General features: G+C 41.1%; 1 protein-coding gene across 3 annotated transcripts in view; it reads left to right on the forward strand.

Annotated features, from left to right (window-relative positions):
* The first annotated feature begins 13,244 nt into the window (after positions 1-13,244).
* Positions 13,245-25,330, forward strand: part of LOC124124053 (peripheral plasma membrane protein CASK-like) — a 507,943-nt gene continuing 495,857 nt past the window's right edge. For 2 of the 3 annotated variants that reach the window (XM_048384957.1, XM_048384959.1), the window contains exon 1: positions 13,246-13,434. The gene's annotated coding sequence lies outside the window, so the exon portion shown is untranslated. Of the gene's footprint in view, positions 13,435-25,330 lie in introns of all 3 variants that reach the window. The other variant, XM_048384960.1, reaches the window with a different exon arrangement.

Genomic DNA, 25,330 nt, shown 5'->3' on the forward strand with positions numbered 1-25,330 from the left:
CTTTACTTCTACTTTGTGTTGTCAGCAGTTAGTCTGATTATATTATTCCTAATTCCTAATTTGCAAACCTTTGCTTTACACGTGACCGGTTTTCTAGTATTTCTTTACACTACTTTATCATCCAAAACTGGCTCCCACAGGAGATATCGCTTGGATGAGATCAAGCGATATCTACACTGTAGATATCGCTGCAATGAAATTGCTTTGCAGACCATTGTGACATCACTGGTTACCATGACGTCACAATCAAATGACATCACTAATAGCTCTGCTACTGAAGCTGTTAGCAGTACTTTTTACACTGAAGACACTGCTAATTAGTGTCTACAAATTGAAAAAGTTGGAAGAATGATGTTGGATGATAAATAAAATCTCACCCTCGTGTCTTTTGACATAAAATATATCAACACTCGTTGATAAAAGTGGCAAAAATCCTCGGCAAGCCTCGGAATTTTTCCACTTTTATCAACTCGTGTTGATATATTTGATATCAAAAGACACTCGGGTGAGATTCTCTATTTATAGCCTTTATAGGCATTGTTTACAGCAACGGGTTTAGACCCGGGTAGAATAGGTCTTCAGCAACCCATGCTTGCCGTAAAAGGCGACTATGCTTGTCGTAAAAGGCGACTAACGGGATTGGGTGGTCAGGCTCGCTGACTTGGTTGATGCCAATTGCGTGGATCGATGCTCATGATATTAATCACTTGATTGTCATGTCCAGACTCGATTATTTACAGACCGTCGTCATATAGCTGCAATATTGCTGAGTGCGGCGTTTAACAACAAACAAACCCTGAGCTGTGGTACTTAAAGGCAGTTTCAACATTAGGTATGACTGTTGGAACGTGGAAACGCGATGTTACCGGAAGTGTAACGAAGGTGCCACGCGCTGTGAGGAGCTTGGGTGTCCACCCCCAAGACCAGGCGCCTCGAGAGTAGTCTGCCCTTACAAGTATCTTTTGCGTCCACCTCCAAAACCATTCGTGACCAACTCGTCCCATTCCGGGACATGCCGAATAGCAGGTTACGGAAAGGGGCGAGTGGTGACGAATGCTCTCGAAGGTTTCCACATTGGCGTAGGAACACGAGAACTTCTTCAAACAAGACCGATAACTCTTATTCTACCCGCGTCTTAAAAATTAGTTACAACAGCGCTCGCTTATTCCTGTTGTAAAAGTATTGACCCTCTTTGATACTAATATATTCTTTTGTACAAAAGTATAGTTGGCAAGCCATCCAACTCGTTCTTTCTCAGCTGTTAATCCGTTATTTGCCAATTATTAATTTTTAAATAAAATATTAAAATTACACGAAGAAAACTGACTAGACGAAGGTGGATTTCGGATTTAAGAAATTTCAACAAGAAATTTCTAAGACATGTTATGGTCTTTTTCATGCTTGAAACGAAATTTCTTATTTACTCATTTACTTTCTTATTATTCATTTGCCGTCATATAGCTGGAATATTGCTGAGTGCGGCGTTAAACAGCAAACAAACAAATATTATCCATTTCTTATTTCTCTCCTTCCATGACACCCTTAACAAATAGTACACATATTTTACATGAACTAGCTACAAGAGAAGTATGAGTGAGTGAGTGAGTTTGATTTTACGCCGCTTTTAGCAATATTCCAGCAATATCACGGCGGGGGACACCAGAAATGGGCTTCATACATTGTACCCATGTCCGGAATCGAACCCGGGTCTTCGGCGTGACGAGCGAACGCTTTAACCATTAGGCTACCGACCGCCCCAATAAAAGTATGAAGGAAAATCATATCCACCATGTCTAGAGAAATATAAAGTGTTTCTAATTACACATATGCCAACAACATTGTGAGACCATGTTAATGTTCCCATGTGGGGCGGTCGGGTAGCCAAGTGGTTAAAGCGTTCGCTCGTCACGCCGAAGACCCGGGTTCAATTCCCGATATGGGTACAATGTGTGAAGCCCATTTCTGGTGTCCCCCGTCGTGATATTGCTGGAATATTGCTAAAAGAGGCATAAAACCTCACTCACTCACTCATGTTCCAATGTTGCCTGTGCTTGTCGCTAGAGAGCAGACTCGGTCACTTGGTTGATTGCGTACAATCTATAGGCGGGATCCAGGGGTCCAGACCCACCCCCCTCCACCCCACCCCCTTTGAAAACCAAAATGGAGTGTGTTGTCAGCAGTAAAACTATTTGAGAGAGGATTTTGATGTTTTTGAACCCTCCTTTTTAAAAAAACTGGATCCGCCCTTGTATCGTACCTTGACCACGTGGATCGTATGATTACAATACCGATTAATGGTGTGCCCGGTGAAGTGTAGATTATGAACGAAAAGCCGTCATATAGGTGGAATAGTGTGACGTTAAACTACAAACAAGCTTCAATATTCAAAGCTTGTTCAAGTTTAAGGTGTTCAGACAAAATGGAAGAATTACAGTTACATTAAGTTTTCATAAACAATTTCTGATCATTTTTACGATAGCTTCCTTTCAAGGAGAGTTGTCTTTTACAAATAACAAAATAATTCATTCGAATCTCATATATCTTTGCGTTTATGATTTGTCGGATGAATTTATTTGTTTGTTTGTTGCTTAACGGCGCACTCAGCAATATTCCAGCTATATGACGGCGGTCTGTAAATAATCGAGTCTGGACCAGACAATCCAGTGATTATTATCATGAGCCTCGATCCACGCAACTGGGATCGATGACATGCATCAACCAAGTGAGCGAGCCTTACCACCCGATCCCGTTAGTCGCCTCTTACGACTAGCATAGTCGCCTTTTACACAATACATAGCATTGTATCTCAATCTTTATTTAAATTATCAGTAAAGTTGTTATATGATTCTTGAGTATTAAACAATCATGCGAGTATTTTCCAAATTTGAGTATTAAGGCCTATCGCCAATGGCCCATACAGCTACAACACTGCAGTCTGTTCATATTGACTCTGGACCACACAAACCAGTGGCTCATATATCCACACTGGGTCCGACCCAATCACCCAAATGCATCCGAACCACCATATTTAATTTAACTTCGTTAATTTTGAGAGTGAGGTGAAATGAGTATTAGCGTCGCCTTCGAGACTACAATGTATTTCACTTACATAGCGACGTGTACCAGTCCTGACTAATGCTGGTTTTATGGTGCTAGTCAACTGAGATACCATGCTGCAGTTTTAACATAAATACCCCACTTACACACAAACTGACTCCCCTAAATGCCAAGCGCCAGGCAGGGTAACAACAAGCCCCATCTTTTAACGTAGTTTGGTAGGAAGCGGTGTGTGAAGCGGTGTGTTTTTAAGGAGTGTGTGAGTTGGGTTTTACGCCGCTTTTAACAGTATTCAAGTTATATCACGGCGGGATACACATGGTACCATTGTACGCTTAACAACTCGGCTACCCGACCGCCCCGGTATCTTAGGGAACAAGATCATCACCCAAATATATAAACATAGTAATAAAATCCGTTTTAATATATTACCACTGCTCTAATTTTGATATTAATCATTCATCTACACGAGTCCAACTGCCAATATGCTAATTGAGCAAGGATAACATCATTGTTAAAGCACTAGTTATAGAAGTGGGTGCTGTCTTTATATGCCAGTACCAGCTGTTGTATATTAAATTTATACGCCTGTTCAATGTCTAATAAAGTTATATTAATAGATACATGTAGTTGATAAAAGCTTCATTTGCTACACATGTCTAAACTCAGCTAAGCTGACATATAGGTTTTAATGAATGTCGATGCTTGTACTTTGTAATATATGCTTAGATAAAGTGATGCTAATGGTATACAGTCAATGCAAAATTTAATTATGGATTCTTGTGATTGTATGCCAGTACTTTGATCTTGCTATATTATGTTAGGATATATCATCATTTCTCCCTATTTCTAGTGTTAGGATCTTCTTATCCCCGATTGAACTTCAGACAGAATAAATCCCATGAACCCCCCACATGAATTCGTCATTCTGCCAACCTACACGTTATAATATTTCATCATCATCAAATATCATCTCTTCCTAGTTACATGTGTTTGTTTGTTGTTTAACGCCGCACTCAGCAATATTCCACGTATATGACGGCGGTCTGTAAATAATCGAGTCTGGACCACACAATCCAGTGATTATTATCATGAGCCTCGATCCACGCAACTGGGATCGATGACATGCATCAATGATTTGTCGGATGAAGTTATTTGTTTGTTTGTTGCTTAACGGCGCACTCAGCAATATTCCAGCTATATGACGGCGGTCTGTAAATAATCGAGTCTGGACCAGACAATCCAGTGATTGACATCATGAGCATCGATCCACGCAATTGGAATCGATGACATGCATCAACCATGTCAGCGAGCATGACTACCCGATCCCGTTAGTCGCCTTTTACGACAAGCATAGTCGCCTTTTACGGCAAGCATGGGTTGCTGAAGACCTATTCTACCCCGGATCTTCACGGGTACATAGTTACATGTCCACGAAACAAGTTCTAAAATTTCAGTACAACATGTATTTTATTAATCGGCATGAAAGTAACTTTTGTTTTTATGTCTTAACTGGAGCATTGGCTACCTTGGTCTGTTACAATCACATTTGTAAAAATCACTAATGGCCAAAAATGTCTGCCACATAATATCACAATGTGAGTTTCAATGGTACGTGAATAACTTATAAAAATCTGTGATTAGTTAACTACTTAAATACATTTTTCACTTCTTGGTATGATATATATATTGATATTACATGGAATCTCGTTCCTGAAAACCAGGTCTAGTTAACCCTCTAAATTCACAGTTTAAAAAGGGCATTTTCTCGGGACCATATATGGTCCCTTGGCACTATGTAGGGTGTGAAAAGTGAGGGACCATATATGGTCCCGTGGCACCAAGAGGGTTTAAAAAAACTCTAATGAAGGGCTGTCGGAGTAAACAAACACACGTGTACATTAGAATTTATCATCCGACATAGCCCTGCAATTAACCACATCTATATATACAAAACATTTCTGTTATCTGTATACACAACGATGCGGAACTGACAAAATACATTTTTCCACATTGTTTAAACAAACGCATATTGCCAAAACAATACTTGAATACTCGGGATTATATTGATCGAACTACCTATATCCTGACGCGTCGTTTCTACGCATGGCGGCTTTCGAGAAGTAAGTAATTTATCAGCGGCAAGTGTATTCGGCGTCACGACAGTCGTCCCTTGTTTGTAAACGTAACGGTCATTCGGTTGCGAGTTCAACGCCAAGCATGGTTGGGGCCACCTATCACAGTGCCGCTGATAAACTACTTACTTTGTTTGTCAGTTTGAATTTCTATACTCACACGCAAAAGAAACGCAAGTGGTTTTAAGCAAATAGGTTACAAACACAGAACCATAAATTGATACGAGTTTTAGCATGTAGTGAAGCCTGATGGTGTTATCAATATTTTTGGTTGCATTTTGGAAGCCCCGAGTAAAAGCGCAACATAAAAAACGAATCGCCAAAACGCACCATTTCAATGAATATGTGGGTATCATGCACCCATTTCTCGCGAAATCGAAAATGCACGAACTGTCACCAACTGTCACGAACTGTAGTTGGTATAAAACTGTGGCCGATTCTTGGACCTACCACTCCTTGGTCAACAATGCCACGCCTAACTCAAATTCAGAGAAACCAGGCTATCGGACGTTTGGAAGCTGGAGAGTCTGTCCAAGATGTTGCCCGTCATTTCAACGTTAACATAACCACAATTTACCGTCTCCTGCATCGATACAATGCTACACAGACCACAGATGACCTTCCTCGGAGCGGTCGTCCTAGGGTCACCACACCTCGACAAGATCGGCAGATTACCCGTCAACATCAGCGACATCCGTTTAGATTAGACATCAGATTTTACTGCAATGGCACGTGCAGCAGCGAAGTCTGCTAATAGGGCTTTGGGTCTGTTGATATCCAAAGTTAAGACAATAGGCGGTATGCATTTCCAAACCTATTCCAAATTGTACGATAGTATGGTGTGGTCTGTTCTTGACTACGGGGCGGCTATTTGGGGTAATTATGATGTGTCAGCAATAAATGCTGTACACCATAGAGCCATTAGATTTTATTTGGGACTCGGCAAATACGCCCCTAACGTCGCTATAAATGGGGACATGGGATGGATACCGCCTGTTGTCAGACAGTGGAAAAGTGTAGCAAGACAATGGTGTCGCCTTTAAGAATATGTCTAGTAGGTTAAACAAACACGTGTTTAACTGGGCTGATAGATACGCTGTAAATGGTTGTAAAAATTGGAATGGTAGGGTAAGAAAGAAGTTTAATAATATGGATTTAGGACATATATTAAACTCTACAGGTTTTATTGATACATTTTCTGTTTGTACACAGGTGGAACAATGGTGTAAAAATGAATATGTTACCCGTTGGAGCGATATGTTAAGAAAGGAAGAGGGGCGAAATGGGCTTAATAAATTGAGAATGTATCGATGTTACAAACAAGTATATGGGACAGAATACTATGTTTCAAATAAGATGCCCAGAAACTATAGATCGGCACTAGCCAAGTTTAGATGTGGTGTGGCTCCTATTCGAGTGGAAACCGGTCGATACGAAGGCGTACCTGTCAATAATAGAAGATGTTTTCACTGTAATGACAGCGTAGAAGACGAGGTCCATGTTTTGTTTCACTGCGCATTATATGATGATATCAGGGCAACTCTTTTTAATGAATGTATTGCTAAATCTTATAATGTTTTAGATATGCCTGATGTCGACAAACTTTGTTTTATTTTCAGTGACTCCAGTGTGTGTTTTATACTTGCCAAAGTCTGCTTCTTAATTCTTAATCGTAGAAAACATCTTTTATATGGATAACTTTTTACTATATATCTTTATATCATTTATGTATAAATTCTGTGATAATTCGTCTCTCATAATTCTACTGAATGGTTCTGTACATTTTATCTATGTCAAGTTGTATAAAGCTGTTTTATGTATGTACAGGAGTGAGACGTTAATAAACTAGTGTCTGTCTGTCTGTCTGTCCGTTCCTAACTGCAAGTTAAAGCGCTCAACAGACCATAGGAACACATAATCGACACATTAGCCGGGACACCGTGATCCGACGTCTCCGTTCCAACAACCTCAGATGTCGTCGACCAGCACGTCATCCTGTTCTCCAACCATGGCATCGACAAATACGACTTCAGTGGGCACAGGGTCATCGCAATTGGCGTCATCGTGAGTGGAGGCGTGTCATCTTCTCTGATGAAAGTCGCTTTTGTGTCTCCCATGCAGACGGAAGAGTCAGAATTTGGCGGCGTCGAGGTGATCGTTTCGCTGACAGAAACGGTGTGGAAAGGGATCCATGGGGTGGACCTAGCGTCATGATATGGGCAGGGATTGGACTTAATGCGAGACTTGGACCCATGTGCCTCCTGAATGTTGGTCAAGGTCGGGGACACGGCGTCACTGCTCAGCGGTATATCGACCAAGTGATCAGACCCCACGTTGTTCCATTTTTTGCACAACATCAACAACACATTTTCCAGCAGGACAACGCTCGTCCCCATGTTGCCAGAGCTACCATGGCCTTTCTGCAACAACACAACATCCGTGTTCTACCGTGGCCAGCCCTCAGCCCTGATCTGAACCCTATCGAACACTTGTGGGATGAGGTTCAAAGGCGTCTGCACAATGTGCGCCCAGTACCTACAACTGCCGATGAACTACGCATAGCTGCTCTGGATGTGTGCAGGAGGATCCCCAGGGCCTTCACAAATCGTCTGATCCACTCAATGTGCAGGAGATGTGTGGCAGTGATCAACGCTAGTGGTGGTCACACCAGGTTTTGACTGACATTTTGGGTATTGACCCGAAACTGTGTAAGCCCTTAACATTTGAAAAAATTATGTCATCTGCCTTTTAATCCATTAAACTGTCAAACAGTCAATTTTTTGTCAATCTTGCCCTATTAGTATTTCTTGTCTTTACTGTTGAAAATAAATAACATGTATACTGCATACTCGACTTGCGTTTCTTTTGCGTGTGAGTATATTTCATTAAAACTATCATGTAACTGATATAGTAAGAATGTAAGGGAGAAGATTCTTGTAATGGCCGCGCCCACACTGGTGGCAGCGATGTTACCGAGAGTGTAACGAAGGTGTCAGCGCTGGGAAGGAGCTTGGTATCCATGGCGTCTACCTCCAAGACTATAGCCGCCTCGAGAGTAGTCTCCTCTTACAAGTATCCTTGGTGTTCACCTCTAAGAGATTGATGATTCTTTTATGATGAGGATGTATCTCTCAGACTTCGCTGTTGACGTACATGCACACCATTAATTGTTGTTTGATATCTGAGAACACAACTGAACACTAAATAATTACTATCAACGAAACGAAAGTGAGTGGTTCTACACCACTGTAAACGTCATACTGTAAAACTACTGGAGGCATTCATTTAGAAACTCGCGACTTTTGTCACAAAGGACAAAGGAAAAAAGAATTAATTTCTTTATTTTCCACACATGTTTGTTTGTTGTTTAACGCCACACTCAGCAATATTCCAGCTATATGACGGTGGTCTGTAAATAACTGGACTAGACAATCCAGGGATTGACATCATGAGCATCGATCCACGCAATTGGGAGACGATAACATGCATCAACCAAGTCAGGAGTCTGACCACCCGATCCCTTAGTCACCACTTACGACATGCCTTGGTTGCTGAAGACCACTTCTAACCCGGAATCTACACGTGGTGTTATTATGATTGTTTTGTATTATAGCTAAAATGGATAGAATTATCATAAAAACGCCCGCATGTTATCAGAAATGAGCGGGCCACTGTAACTTGATAATGCCCTCATATTACTTGACGACGGGCCATTATCACGCCCGTTGTTAGGTGACGTCATAGGATAGGGATAGGTGACGTAACGTTCAATAGTGACGTCATCTGGTTTGTTCTATGACGTTTCCATATTTGTAAAAGTGGGTCAGTGACATTCGTGTTGATTGCAGTAAATGTTTCAAAATCGACATTGTTGTTTCTTTTTATTTGATAACAAATTCCATCCATTTTAGCTATAATAACGGTAACGCTATTTTACAGGGCATTATCATTTGCAGAAGCCCTCGGTCTTTTCAACTGCCCTCCTTCGTCGGGCAGTTAATGGAAGACCTCGGGCTTCTGCAAATGATAATGCCCTGAAAAATAGCGTTACCCTTATATTATAAACATTCCAACAGAATCTCCGTGGTGCTCTTGATATTGTTGATGCCAATGAAAAATGTTAGTTGTCTCCGTTTCGAGAGCATACAGACTATATGTTGAACGTTGACTTCTTGCAATGGGGATTCCGGGTCTGAAAGGAATCCTAGCATTCCGACCTATTAAAAGACAGTGTAAACGAAGTTTGGTTCTGAAATCTGTGACCTGACTGAGTACAGTCAAGTCTCGTTAGTCCGACACTCGTTAATCCAACAATCGGCTTTATCCGACACTAATGATGGGAACCAATTAAATCATTGCTATTTAGACCCGTTAATCCGACAGTCTTGCACTCCGACTCCGACACACCTAATTTGCAACGAAATGCTGAAATCACTCATTAATCAGTCTCGTTAATCCGACACAGTGATCAGCGTACTCCGTGGTCATCTGCCCGCAAGTACACAGCCAGTGTTTTGATGCGAGGCGAGTCGGCTGGTAGCTGCATATTACAAAGCTGCAAAGCTGTACGTGGATATTTGCTCCTACATAAATAAATAAATAAATAAATAAATAAATAAATAAATAAATAAATAAATAAATAAATAAATAAATAAATAAATAAATAAATAAATAAATAAATAAATAAATAAATAAATAAATAAATAAATAAATAAATAAATAAATAAATAAATAAATAAATAAATAAATAAATAAAATACAAATTAAAAAAAATAAATATAAAAAATACAAAATACTACAAAAAACTACAAAATGTAATAAAAATAAATAAATCAAAATCACCTCCAACCAAATCATAACACACATCCCCCACCCTCGCGACTTCTACGCATATTGCCACAGGTCTCCGCTATATTTTAGTAGCTGGAATACTGCTGCTAACAGAAAACAAACTTCACTCACTCACTCCACATATTTGACCTGTAGACCGGGTGAGTGAGAGGGTTGCGTGGAGCGCGGCTATTTGCCGGAAACGAGAAATCACTTTTGTTATTTACCAAGGACACAAGTGTATATGCCGGCTGAGCTCAAGTGTATATGCATGTTCACGGGATATACAAGTGAAAGCACCTTCCATTGAGATATATGCGCAATGTGATACAGACACGAAGTTGCTTAAAATAAATGTGTGACAAGGTACATGGACATACGGAGGCCTGTTGGGGCCATTTGTGTTTATATTTTTTTCCTTGCAATTTCAAGATACTAAGTTGAAATTTCAAGAAACATACTGAGTTGAAATTTCAAGATAATCATCTTGAAATTTTAAGATAAGTTGAAATTGTAAGATAACTTGAAATTTCAACTTATTATCTTGAAATTTCAAGAACACTATCTTGAAATTTCAATAATAAATAAATAAATGGCCCTAAAAGGCTTCCGTATGGACATTTAACATTTCGTTTTTTTTATTGTACCCATGCAATATGGTTTCTGAATCTGAAAGGACTATAAAAACTGGACTTTTACAGTCAGTTAACTCCCTTGCTTCGGGAAGATTAGCTTTACCGTGAGTACTATCCATTTCAGTTTGGGAGAGAGTGAGTTGAACAGTATTCCAGTTATATCACGGCGTGTCAGCTTGAAGTGAAGACAAAGCCCACAGTGATGCAGGTCTCTGACATTTACCACTTTGGTCTTACCCTAGACTGATATTTAGTCTAAGAAATAAAGTTATCTTATTTAAAAGATATATATCTACAAAATAAACAAAATCAAATCAAAATAGAGCCCAGAACAATTCTTAATTTCAGGAGGCAATCTAGACTTGCCAAATCATTCTAGACTTGAGTTGGTACCCCTTTTCAAAATAAACAAAATCAAATAAAAATGGAGCCCAGAACAATCCTTAATTTCAGGAGGCAATCTAGACTTGCCAATCATGCTAGACTTGATTTGGTCCCCTTTTTCAATTTATTCTCTAGGGTCTGGGAGACAGACTAGTGGTACCCACGAGCACAGAATGGTCCTCAAAGACCGGACCATCATCATGTAAACAAAACATCTGCATGGGATTCCAAACATAATCGGACCGTCATCAAGGATTCGGATCATATTCATGAACATCTGGGATTCAAACCCACGATCCGCGGATCCAAGCAACATTGGAATCTAACCATGTTGACTGGGATCCTGTCTTTATAAAACATTACCAAGGCCGTAGTTAACTTTTATTTACGGGGGTGTGTGCAAATATTTGTACAAGTATCACTTGTCCCCAACTTGATTCAAATAAAACTGTTTTCTATTAAAAATCTAGGGGGGGGGGGGGGGGGGGGGGGGGGGGGCAACTGCTTCTTCTTCACGGAAGCTCGTGGCGTCACATTCGTAACTCCATTGTTATAACTAGTTATTTTGGACATATTTTTGAAGTAAACGACTCGTGGTCGTTGTCTATCGTACAATAAAACAATGCAGGGAGAATAAACCATGAGGGGTGCAGCCTCTTTAAAAGATGTTAATAAAATGTACAAGTTTTAAAAATATTTACCTGTATAAAATAATGATTACTCCGACCTCGGCATTACCGCTAATAAGTCCATTTTATGTTTGTTTGTTTGTAGTTTACGCCGCACTCAGCAATATTCAAGCTATATGACGGCGGTCTGTAAATAATCAAATCTGGATCAGACAATCCTGTGACTGACTTCATGAGCATTGATCCACGCAATTGGGATGCATCAACCAAGTCAGCGAGCCTTACCACCCGATCCCGTTAATAGCCTCTTACGACAAGCATAGTCGCCTTTTACGCAATGCATAGCATTGTATCTCAATCTTTATATAAATTATCAGTAAATATATGATTTTTTAGTATTAAACAATCATGTGAGAGTTTTCCCAATTTGAGTATAAGGCCTATCGTCAATGGCCCATATAGCTACAACACGGTTGTCTGTTCATATTGACTCTGGACCACACAAACCAAGCCTAGCGCCAGGCAGAGTAACGTTTAACGTAGTTTGGTAGGACGCGACCAGGGGATCGAACCACCAAACTTCTGTTCTCCGGGCAGACGCTCTATCCACTGCACCACTGAGGCGGTGTGTTTTTAAGGAGTGTCACCAAGTCACCGAGCCTGACCACCCGACCCTTTTAGTCCCCTCTTATGATAAGCATAGGTTGCTGGGGACCTTAGTCCTTTCCTAGGATCCTTACGAGTGAGTGAGTGAGTACTGTTTTACGCCGCTTTTAGCGCAATTCCAGCAACATCACGGCGGGGGACACCAGAACCGGACTTCAAACACTGTCCGGGACCCGGTTCAGGTCTTTGGTGTGACGGGGGCGGTCGGGTAGCCTAGTGGTCAAAGCGTTCGCTCGTCACGCTGAAGACCCGGGTTCAATTCCCGACAAGGGTACAATGTGTGAAGCCCATTTCTGGTGTCCCGAGTCGTGATATTGCTGGAATATTGCTAAAGGCGGCGTAAAGCCATACTCACTCACTCACTTTGGTGTGAAGAGCGAAGGATTTAAGCGCAATGGAATATATATGAATTATGAAATAGACCGGCACACTTTTTTCTCTGGACTTAATTTACTCTAAAGACAGGAAAGGGATATATATGGAAACGTTTAGTCATGCAGAAAATTAGGGAGCTATTTTATCCCAGAATGTGTTTATGTATTGATTTTCTTCAGAGACAGCTGTAGTTCATTTATTCTAGCCTACGAAAATATGGAGAATAATTTCGATAATATCATCATCAAACAGTCGGTATATTGAAAACTTATGTTGGGTTGGCAACAAAAATAGTTACTCTTAAAAAATCGATATCGCTGAACCCAAAAGCAGGCGAGTTGAATGAAAGTTCACGAGTCCGCCTGACAGCTGAAAGTTACTCACCGCCGAAGATATACACAAAAAGTAACGTTGTCATGCTTCTCCGACTCGCTCGGAATATTATTGTAAGAAGTTTGTTAAATGTATCACTTTACAAAAGATCAAGGGGTAACTGACAGTCGCCGACAAATTGTGCGCAGACCATCTCGACTCGTGAGGGTCACAAGACCTACTTCCGGTTACCAGTCAGTCTATGGCGGAAGAGTACGAGAGAGGGACTGTTTTACCCGACCACCTACGTTGACCAGCTATCTGTGTATTTTGTAAACAGTGCCTACTCATATCTGCATTTAAAGACAAAGTTTGGCATCGGATTATTCTGTAAACTTTCACATTTGCCAGGTAAGGATTTTGCAAGCCTGGAATTTGACCCCAGCCCTGTCCGAAACAGCCAAGTTTTAGCAGAAGCGTGTCCATACCCCTCGATCGCGCGCTTGTGTATCAGCCCCCGATGTGTGATATATTGATAGGTGATAATGAGTGATATCACACTGTCACGTTGCATGGAGTAAAGTGGTTGTTATTAGCACGTATCGCTCGAAACATGTTTCGGTGCGGTTTGACAGTTCCGTGATAAAGTAGTGTTGGTTTGCAAAGAAGGATCAAGGATTTAGATAAACACAAGTGAGAATGATTTGTTACGTTTTGTCAAAAATAACAAAACTCATTTTCTGAAGTGCACATTTGTGCAGCAGGGACTATGGGTGCACTTTGTAGTTGAGGTTGATATTTATTAAACAGCATGTGGTTGTATTTTGAAAACGTGTGAACCGCTGTTGTCAGTCAGCAGTTGCCTCCCTTGGACCAATGTTTTGGCGTGTGTCCATAATGTTTATTTACACCAAACAGACGCTCTGTTAAAAGTTTGCTGAGGGTCGGTATGAAAATGAAATTGTTGTATAAGATCCATAATCGTTGCTTATTTCTCATGAACATGATGAAGGAGCATCAAAAGACGAATAGTCATTACATCATGAACATTAATGTGAGAGAGCTGGGTTTAACGCCTATTTCAGCAGTATTCCAGTTATATCACAGGGTGTCAGCTTAATGTGGGAGGAAAGCCCGAAGTGATGCAGGTCTCAGACGTTTACCACTTCGGTGGAACCCACGAGCATGGGTATGGTGCTAACAAACCTAGAACCATAATCGAGGCGAACTGAATCGAGGCGAACTGGGATTCGAACCTACAATCCTAGGTTTCTGGCGTGCACAAGGGACGCAACTCTGCACAGCGAATCGCGGCGCCTTATACGACTGGGCCACCCGTTTTTAAGGAAAGTGTTAGAGGTCTAGCTGTGTTATTATTCCATATCATATTTTTGGGAGTGATTTTGTTCGTTTCTTTGGTAAATGCCACATTCTCCAATATTCCAGCTAAATGACGATGATCTGTAAATTATCGTGTCTGCACCAGGCAATCAAGTGATTGACATCATGAGCAACCAAGCCCCCATGAACATTAATAAAAATGTTTAATTGCAAACTTTATTTACAAATCACATCGTTATAACTTTTAACTTTAAGCTCATCCTCTAATGCCCTGATGTCAGTACAGAAACGCCAATTATTGGCGCATGTTGGGCTAATTATAGATCGGAAACATGTTAAGGTGATGTTAGTTACAAAAAAACTTACAATGATGAAAATTAATTTCTATGTGACGATTTATGTTTACTATATATCAATAATTTTTTATCAATACATCTTAAATGTTTGAAGAATCATTTTGTGCATTGCTTTATGAGGATTCTGGCACAGAGCAGTTTGCCTGTACCCATTGTTCATTGAACGATGAGGATGGGATTATTTTGATAACCAAATTCGCTGAGATAAGGTCATTGTCCAAATGCAAGTCTACACACAGTTTATGTCACCTAGTCCCTGATTCAAGTCTGTCCTTGAGGTTTGTTAACATTACTACACGATGTGACAAAAGACTTGACCTTACACGATCTGCAGCTTCAGCCACTACCTAGCATTAGTTTCGAAAAATTCTGTTGGGTCTAAAAGCTCAGCTAATAATAACTAGTCCATGTAATAAGACTGATATCAGCTTAAAGGATGATAAGAAGCATGTTTGGACTTGTGAATGAGTGAGTCAAAAAGTCCGCAATATCTCAGCCATACTGGGCTAGTAGATTTCAAAGGTTCTGGCACTGACTGCTAAGTTTTCAAGAGTCTTGAGCTTTGCAGCCTTGTAACGCTATGGGTAGTGCGGTTTGCCTGGCCCAGACAGTGTCGTTTGCAGCCTGCTGTGATTTATAGTGTTATCTGTGATATATATGTCACAGGTTTTAGTGGATGCAAAATAGAGTACGCAATACACGCATACACATTGAGAATGGATGCAAATAATTTAAACGGCACGAAGTATGGCTGTTTGAATCCTTATATTTAACTGTAGACTGCATGTTACATGTAACATGTAACTGGTTTTCCTATTGTCAAAAATACGCTCCAAAGTTCAGGGTGTCTGTGGATCATGTCTTCAATTCAATATTAAAATCCCCATCTATGACTGGCTAAGGACTTCTGAACACATGCAATGATATGATGTCAGTTTGCTTGTTTAACGCCGCACTCAGCAATATTCCAGCTATATGATGGCGGTCTGTAAATAATCGAGTCTGGACCAGACAATCCAGTGATTGACATCATGAGTGTCAATCCACGCGAATGGAATACGATGACATGCATCCACCAAGTCAGCGACTCTGACCACCCGATCCCATTAGTCGCCTCTTACAACAAGCATGGTCAACTTTTACGACAATAATGGGTTGCTGAAGACCTGAAGACTATTCTACCCCAGATCAGCATGGTACCCCTTTTTTATCATGTATATGCCCCCATCCACTCCTCCACCCATCCCACCCCCATTTATTACTGAGAGTCCCCTGGACTGAAAAATAGATAGGCCCATAATATAGTAAAATAGATAGTAAATCCCTGTCCAGGTCAGCTGATGGTGATGCAGTCATTACCTTCTCGGTACAACCCATGCTTGCTGTAAAAGGTTACTATGCTTGTCGTAAGAGGCGACTAACGGGATCGGGTGGTCAGGCTCGCTGACTTGGTTGATGCAATGTCATGTTGTCAGTCACTGCATTGTCTGGTCCAGACTCGATTGTTTACAGACTGCCATCATATAGCTTGAATATAGCTGAGTGCGGCATTAAATAACAAACCAACCAAAACCAACATAATGTGTGGGTGCACCGTAAACAGTGTTGCAAAAACAGCTTTCAACATGGTATAGAGTACTCAAGCTATAAATTATATTGCCCCACCTGACAACTGCATGTTCACAGTGTTTATTTATGGTCTATGCTGGGATCATCTCTCGGAGTGTATAACATGTATATACAATGATGGTTGCATCATATTGTGGCTGCTAGTGAGCATGGTGAGGCCGGGAGTTGACTAGGTTGGTGAGTTATTTGCCTTATATCATGTTTGTCATGTTTATCTTACTATTTGTTGAATATTTAACAGAAGATGTGCCGGAAAAGCCATATGACAAGTTATTTTGTTTGTGAATACAGACGACCTATGGGTCATATTGCAGTGAAAATGTAGCAAATAGAGACGGATGAGAGTTTGATGATGCTGTGATCATCCTCGTGAAGTTATTTTGTATATCCTGTCGATATGTTAGTGATGAATGGTTGGATTAGTTTTGACTTGCCTGATGTCGTAAGCAAATTAGTAGGAGCAATTAAAGCCACACTTTTTTCTTTTATGTTTCACGGATTTATTCCAGCTTTACCACACAAAATAAAAATAAATAGCTATGTGTATATAGGGAGTGTATATTTAATGATGCAGTCAGCAATATATCAGTGATATGTTTGTTTGTTTGTTATTTAATGCTGCCCTCAACAATATTCCAGTTATATGATGGCGGTCTGTTAATAATCAAGTCTGAACCAGACAATCCAGTGATTGACGACATGAGCATCGATCCTTCCAAATGGGATACGATGACATGCATCAACCAAATCATCAAGCCTGACCACCCGATCCGAGTGAGTTAGTGTATATTTAATGCCGCAGTCAGCAATATCCAAGCTATATCAGCAGACAAACCAGGGATCAACAGAATGAGCACCAGTCACACAATGAATCATGATGACAAACAATTTGCTCCCAGGATGGCACACAAGCCAGGAGACCCCTGTTCATCTGAACCTATCATGCCTATTGTAAACTGTAGGCAAAAGTACAGGGTTGGTTGGTTTGTTGTTTAACGCAGCACTCAGCAATATTCCAGCTATATGACGTCAGTCTGTAAATAATCGATTCTGGACCAGACAATCCAGTGACTGATATCATGAGCATCGATCCACGCAATTGGGATCGATGACATACTTCAACCAACTCAGCGAGTCTGACCACTCGATCCCGTTAGTCACCTCTTACAACAAGCATAGTCACCTTTTACTGCAAGCATGGGTTGCTGAAGACCTATTCTACCCCGGATCTTCACGGGTCCAAAAGTACAGGGAGCAAGTAGAGCATTGGTGTATGGAACAAATAGAGTGGTTCTAACAAAGTCACCTCATTTGCATATTTATAAGAGTGTGTTACCAAGTTTACTGGATTGGTTTATTGCGCCAATAACAGTGTTTACTGTATGATAAATGAATTTATTGGGAAAAAGTAGCTATGATGTTGACAAAAGTATGACATTCTGGTTACTGAGCTCAAATTGTATCGTACCAACTAAATATAATTAGAAACAACATCCAATAACATTGTGTCATCTCTATGGCATTAATGGTATTAGTTAAGTCTGTAATTGAAAACAACTTGATGTTTGCATGCACTGGTGAAGGCCTTTTTCAGCCAATCAGTGAACAGCAGATTACAGTTGATCATTAGTTCTTTTGAGCGTAACGAAAATAATTGCCATCAGAAATAGTGCACTGTTAGGAGATTTGTAGCAGTGTGAAATTATTCATTAAAATTAATGAGTTTATGTGTTTTAGGTTTAAACTGTACAGCTCACTGCTCTTGAGGGCATTGTCTAGATACATTGTACGCAGAATCGCAGATAACCAGACTGTTCCGCAAGGCAGCAAGCAGCAATTGTGAATATTCATAACAGGGGTTACAGAGTGTGTTGCGTATTACTACGTTTGATTTGTTGTCAGTTGAAGCCTCATCACTCATTCCTTCTTGGTAAGGAGCTGTGGGGTAGGCTAGTGGTTAAGGCGTTGGCTCGTCTCGCCGAAAACCCGGGTTTGATTCCCGACATGGGTACAATGAAGCCCATTTCTGGTGTCCCCCGCCGTGATATTGCTGGAATATTGCTAAAAGAGGCGTAAAACCATACTCACTCACTTATTCCCCCCTTCTTGATAAGGGGCGGTGGGGTAGCCTTGGGGTTAAGGCGCTGGCTCGTCACGCCGAAGATTCAGGTTCCATTCCCCATGTGGGTTCTATGCATGAAGCCTACTTTCCGGTGTCCTCTGCTGGAATATTGCTTAAAGCAGCGTAAAACTATACTCACTCACTCACCCCTTGATATACAGATTTCTTTTCTGGAACATCCTTTATGGAGTCCGATCCCCAGCAACCCATGCTTTTCGTAAGAGTGACTTAATGGATCGGGTGGTCAGGCTCGCTGATTTGGTTAATTGCATGTCATTGTATCTGAATTGCATGTATATGTTTATGATGTCATTCACAGGATTGTCTGGTCTAGATTTGGTTATTTACAGACCGTCGTATAGGTGGAATATTGCTAAACTTGCTGAGTGCAGAGTTAAACAAGAAACATACAATCAAACAAACATCGTTCGATCCATAGAGTGTCATGAATATATAATGGTAATTGTACTTTTTACTTCAACTAATTCGTTTTGCAATATTAAAGGTTGGCAGTGGTATTTTTATGGGAGAAAATGTTTGTGTGTTAAAACAATACCGTGTTCGACGTAATAAGTGCCCTGCTCTAATAAGCGCCCACGGCAATATTTGCTAATATATTAAATAGCCAGTGAACAACCCCAATTAGCACCCCTTCCGATTGATCAATGTACAGAAGACTTATTTATTTGTGTATAATACGCACTCCTGTGTTATATGCACCCTTAATTATGGGCAATTAAATGCTGGAAAAATATCTGTCTCTGTTTTTTTTCTCACCTTAATTATATTCTAAAAAGGGCCCCCTATTTCTAATTTTGAGTGCGCCCTTGGCGCTTATTATGTCGAATACCGTACTTCCATTGTCCTATTTCTACCATTGGCCTACTGGAGTTTTTATAACTGAAGCAAGTAAAATTATTCCGTGTCAAGATTTAAGTTTTATGCAACATTTCTGAAATTTTGGGTTTGCTAGTCTGTAAACAATGTAAACAGGACTGTCCCCTCCCCCACACCAAGTCAGTCTATAACCAGTGATGATCCCGGGATAGAATAGGTCCTTGTACGAGGTGACCAAATGGATCTGGTGGTCAGGCTCGGTGACTTGGTTGATTACGTGTCATTGTATCTCAGGGGCGGTCGGGTAGCCTAGTGGTTAAAGCGTTCGCTCGTCATGCTGAAGACCCGGGTTCAATTCCTGACATGGGTACAATGTATGAAGCCCATTTCTGGTGTCCCCCGCCGTGATATTGCTGGAATAGTGCTAAAAGCAGCGTAAAACCATACTCACTCACTCACTCACTCACACTCACTCACTCTCACTCTCACTCACTCACTCACCCACCCACCCACTCACTCACTCACTCACTCACTCACTCACTCACTCACTCACTCACTCACTCACTCACTCTTCTTAAACACAAGGCTGACTTTTTCAGTATCAACAGAATATAAATCAGTAATTGTGTGAAGCCCATTTCTGGTGTACCCCGCCGCGATATTGCTGGAATAGTGCTAAAAGCACCGTAAAACCATACTCACTCACTCACTCACTCACTCACTCACTCACTCACTCACTCACTCACTCACTCACTCACCCACCCACCCACTCACTCACTCACTCACTCACTCACTCACTCACTCACTCACTCTTCTTAAACACAAGGCTGACTTTTTCAGTATCAACAGAATATAAATCAGTAATTGTGTGAAGCCCATTTCTGGTGACCCCCGCCGCGATATTGCTGGAATATTGCTAAAAGCGGCGTGAAACCATACTCACTCACTCACTCACTCATTGTACCGCAGCGCCGTGGATCGATGATCATGGTGTCAATCACTAGTTCATCGACACGATTATAGAGCTGGAATATTGCCGTACTGTGTAGAGGCAAGGGTCTTAACTGACTTTTAAAGTCCTGCTTCCACCCTTGCCAAACTTGGCTGGAATTATGGAGTTATATTTTGGCTGGAATAACGAGTCTATGCATAGTCCAATCAAAATCCCCTTTAATGAAATCGACATTCGGTTTGTAAACAACATGGATTTCAATGTACAGAATTTGGTCGACTGCAGGATTTACAAATGATGTGTATCGTCAAATGGGCGTCGACAAATATTTTCCAAATCTTTTCATGTTTTTAATAAAGGTGCTCAAGTGGTTTGATGAACTTTGTGAGGTAAGACCTATTTTATTACAATAATGAATATAGATCTTGATCATCGTTCAGATCGTCTTGACTGGGCCCGCCATTTTGTTTGAAGCAAATGCAAGTGATAAGAGGTGGAATCTGATTGGTCAGCCAGAGGATTGAGCCCCAGAAATCCCAGCCTATTCCGGCAAGGGTGGAAACTGGACTTATAGAGTCAGTTAACTCCCTTGCCTCGGGAAGATGTGTTTGATGAGGTACCTGTTTCTAAGAAAATACTGCAAACTTTGTCATTATTAAGTGGAGAAAAAGCCTTTGACGCCTGACAGATGCATTTTTCATTTTGCCCTTTGCCCAAGGACAAGCAAGTGTTAAGAGTTTCATAGATGTCTAAACGTTGATTTACAGAAAAAAACATGGACTTTCTGCAACTCTTGACCTTAAACCAAAGATAGAGTTTTCGTAAATGTTTTTTTAGACTTCTTGAAGGCCGAGAATAGTTCCTGTGATGAATGTCGTGTCTTGTCAGCACACCGATTTCTTCAGCAGCAGTACCTACAGGTGTCAACTGACACCATCCTCACACTATTGTCGCTTCTTAATTTTCCAATTTTGTGAACTTTTCATATTTTTTTCAGGTGTTTTGTGCAATTACTTCAAACTTTTATAAAGATTTTGTGGAGAGTGATGCACGAAATTGGTCACTGGAGAACACAGTGATGTTTCTTTTCCTGATTCCGGTACCTCAAGTTACTCATCGTTCAGTGGCACGTTCATGTGAAAGTAAAACGCTCTATGTATTTTTTGAAGTGGGGTAATATTTTAATACTGGTAAATAAAAGTTAAGAGACAAAATCATTTCCATAATTATAAGAAATCTCACTTCTTTAAGGGTTTTTGGTTTGGTTTGTTGTTTAACGCTGCCCTCGGGAATATTCCAGCTATATGACGGTGGTCTGTAAATAATCAAGTCTGGACCAGACAATCCAGTGGTTGACAGCATGAGCATCGGTCCACGAAATTGGGTGATGACATGCACCGCAGTCAGCAATATTCCAGCTATATGACGGCGGTTTGGTAAATTATCGAATCTAGACCAGACAATCCAGTGATTAATATCATGAGCATCAATCCATGCAATTGGGATCGATGACATGCATCAACTAAGGCAGCGAGCCTGACCACCCGATCCCGTTAGTCGCCTCTTTCGACAAGCATAGTCGCCTTTTACGACAAGCATGGGTTGCTGAAGACCTATTCTACCCCAGATCTCCACGGGTAACTTCTTTAAGGGCCTGTTGTACAACTCTGACTATATCATGAGCCTGTGTTTGTGAATCACTATCAAACAGTGATCATACCAGGTGTTTCTGAACAGGTGAGCATATCCTGACTTGCCGGTGTCACCCACTGCAAACACATGCAAAGCCAAGTCAATTCTTCACCTATACAACACAAGAATGTATGGTATGAGGCAAAATAGGGACTTGCATCAGACAAAATGTTTTGGAAATATCCTCCACATAGCTACCATAAATTTTTTTGCAAGCTTTACTAAGCCCTTGAATGTGACTCGGATCGAACAACTTTTGAACAAGAGCTGAATGACACTCTAGGAAATCTCCAGGGAAGGAAGATCCTCGATTGTACCTCAAGAGTTGTGAAATGTAGACACCAACGGATGGAGCTGCTGCAATGGTGCTAACATTAAAGGAAGGGTGGCTACTGGAAAGTTGAAGTCAATCCTCTCGTCAACAAGTCTTGTGGAGAGTGTTTTGTTTAATGATGCTCTTCCAAATCTCCGTAGAAAGAGTATGTCCATGATATTGTATCCTGTTCCATTTAGCTTCAGGGGCTGAACAATCCCAGCTTCACCACGCTGTTAACAGCCAATTTACATGAGGAGTGGGTGGTGTAACTATTGATTGAATTATCGATCTCGCTTGTCCTTTGTCGATGATATGATTTGATGACGGGATGAAACAGCAGTCGTGAATATCGATCACTCACTCACTCACTCCACAAGAAAAAGGGAAACTGCTGTTTGTCATCAATGTTTCCATTGGCATTGATCCACTCTACGCCTTTCTTGCGGAGGCCAAGTCATGTGGGTATCCATTAAAATGACATTCGTAAACTTACGTCGGACAATAATGAGAAGAACCTCCTTTTACTCGCCGACAACTTTCTGCACTATTTTGAACTTGTCATGTCGAATGTATCCTATCAAAATATTATTGCAGTTGGTCAATGCTCATGATATTAATCACTGGATTGTCTGGTCCAGACCCGATTATTTACAGACCGCCGTCATATAGCTGGAATATTGCTGATTGCGGCGTTAAACAACAAACCAACCAACCAATCAACTTATACTAAAAATGTTTGAAATTATTGCAAAAGTAAAACACCCTTTGAGAGCCATTGGAAAGCTTTATGGATTTTTGGGTTACCGGTAGTTTACAAGGCCGACCAACCGACAAAAAAGCCCTCAAATTAGAAAAGTAATTTCAATGACTATTGACAAAAAGATTTTTGAATGACTCCATTTTACAATTTACGTGAAATTACAACAAACAGCCTTGAGATTTCATAACCGTGGAAATAGATATAAAATGTTTATTCTGAAAAAACCCCAACAACAATTGATTATCTTCTTTCGTTCATTAGTCATGTTAGTTGCCGTACTGATCTGGTAGCTGAAAATTAGTTTTCTTTTCCGACCACATACATTGACTTTTGGGCCAGATCTTTTGTGAAGAAACAAGCTCGATCATAGTACCACCAGTGGCCTTTACAAGTTGTGTCCCTTCTATGACCCTCCTTTTGACCAATCAGATTCCATCTCTCATGCCACTTGCATTTGTTCCCACAATATGGCGGCGCCCAGTCAAGACGCCCAATCGATAATCAAAATCTGTATTGTGATTAAATGGGTCTTACTTTGCGAAGTGCATGAAATCACGTGTGCACCTTGATTAAAAACATGAAAAGATTTGGAAAATAGCTGTTGACGCTGAGTTGGCTAGTACACCTGTTTTACAAATCATGCAATCAACCAAAGCATGAACCAACCGGTTGTCGATTTCATTACACGATTTTGATTGGACTATGCATAGACTCGTTAGTCCAGCCAAAATATAACTCCATAATTCCAGCCAAGTTCGGCAAGGGTGGAAACTGGACTTTTATAACTGCCTAGCCTCGAGACGATGCATCCCCGCTGAATGTGGTGAATTGTTGCTCCTACTATTGGCCACTTGTTCCCTTGGCCTAGAAGACAGGTTTACTCAAGACTTGACTCCAGCATTTGTCGACATTCTCTCTCACTCAAGTCTCTTGGGCACACCAGAAACCTATGATCGTGGGTTGGAAATCCCCGATTATGTTTCTAGGTTGGTCAGCACCATACCCGTGCTCGTGGGTTTCACCGAAGTGGTGAACGTCTGAGACCTGCATCACTTTCCTCGCACAGTAAGCTGACACCTCGGGATATAACTGGTATACTGTTCAAAGTGGTGTTAAAAATATCTTTCTCACTGACTGCTACATACCCAAGTCTAACCTTATTGTATTAACCATGATTCCTTTTCTCTGTTTGTGTAAGTGGTACCGTGTCCTTGTGATCTAAGGTATTGCTAATCTCCGTGTGGAGTTGTGTCCCTTTTAGTGTCAGGATATGTGGCTTTTATTCTATAGCTGGTGATAATCCTTGGTGTGCTTGTAGGCAGGAGACATGTACCTCCTGGCCACTCACATGAAACTGATGCTTGACCCACTGCGCTCCACCCCACTCCGCTCCGCACCCTTCTGCTCCGTTCCGCTCCACTCCCCTTCTCACCACTCCACTCCACTTTTTCTGGTCTGCTCCACTCCACTCCACTCCACTCCACTTCTCTCCACTTCACTCCACTCCAATCCCCTTTGCACATTTCTGCTCCTCTCCACATCGCTCCGCTCCGCACCCTTCTGCTCCGCTCCGCTCTACTCCCCTTCTCTCCACTCCACTTCTCTCCACTCCACTCCACTCCTTTCTGCTCTGCTCCACTCCACTCCACTCCACTCCCCTTTGCACCTCTCTGCTCCTCTCAACTCCATTTTTATATTGTGGTGTTCATTAATGCTTACTACCTTTTAATATTCTCAACTAGTTTTAAATCAAGTCTGTGATATTCTAGTTATTCTACTGTCCTTCGTTGACAGCTTTTTATTCGGTCTAAATATATGTATCATAAATGTATCATAAATGTAACTTCTCGTCACGATATGGCTGAAATATTGCCCACGTGACGTTAAATAATAACTCACTCACTCACTCCTCTCAACTCACTTCTCTCCACTCCACTATACCCCACCCCTCCGGGCTTCATCACCCACTTCATCACCCACTCCGCCCCACTCAACTCCACTCCGCACCCTTCTGCTCTGCTCCCCTCCACCCTTTCGCACTGCTCCACTCCACTCCACAGCCTTCCACTCCACACCACTCTGCTCCACTCAACTCTACTCCACTCAAGATGGCTCAGTTGAGACAGTTTCAAGAAAAGTAAATTTGAGAAAATGCAATTCCTCCGATCCTACTTCAGAAGAGGGATTAAATTCTAATTGATTTATTGCAGCCCAAAGTTTCAATGTCTGTATCTTTTGTCTCCCCCAATGGACAATGGCGTTACTTCAATTAGTGGTAGAGCTTCCAATGGGATCTTCTAGT

Source organism: Haliotis rufescens, unplaced genomic scaffold (assembly GCF_023055435.1).
Source record: "Haliotis rufescens isolate VD_foot unplaced genomic scaffold, xgHalRufe1.0.p SCAF_52, whole genome shotgun sequence".
Classification (NCBI taxonomy): domain Eukaryota; kingdom Metazoa; phylum Mollusca; class Gastropoda; order Lepetellida; family Haliotidae; genus Haliotis; species Haliotis rufescens.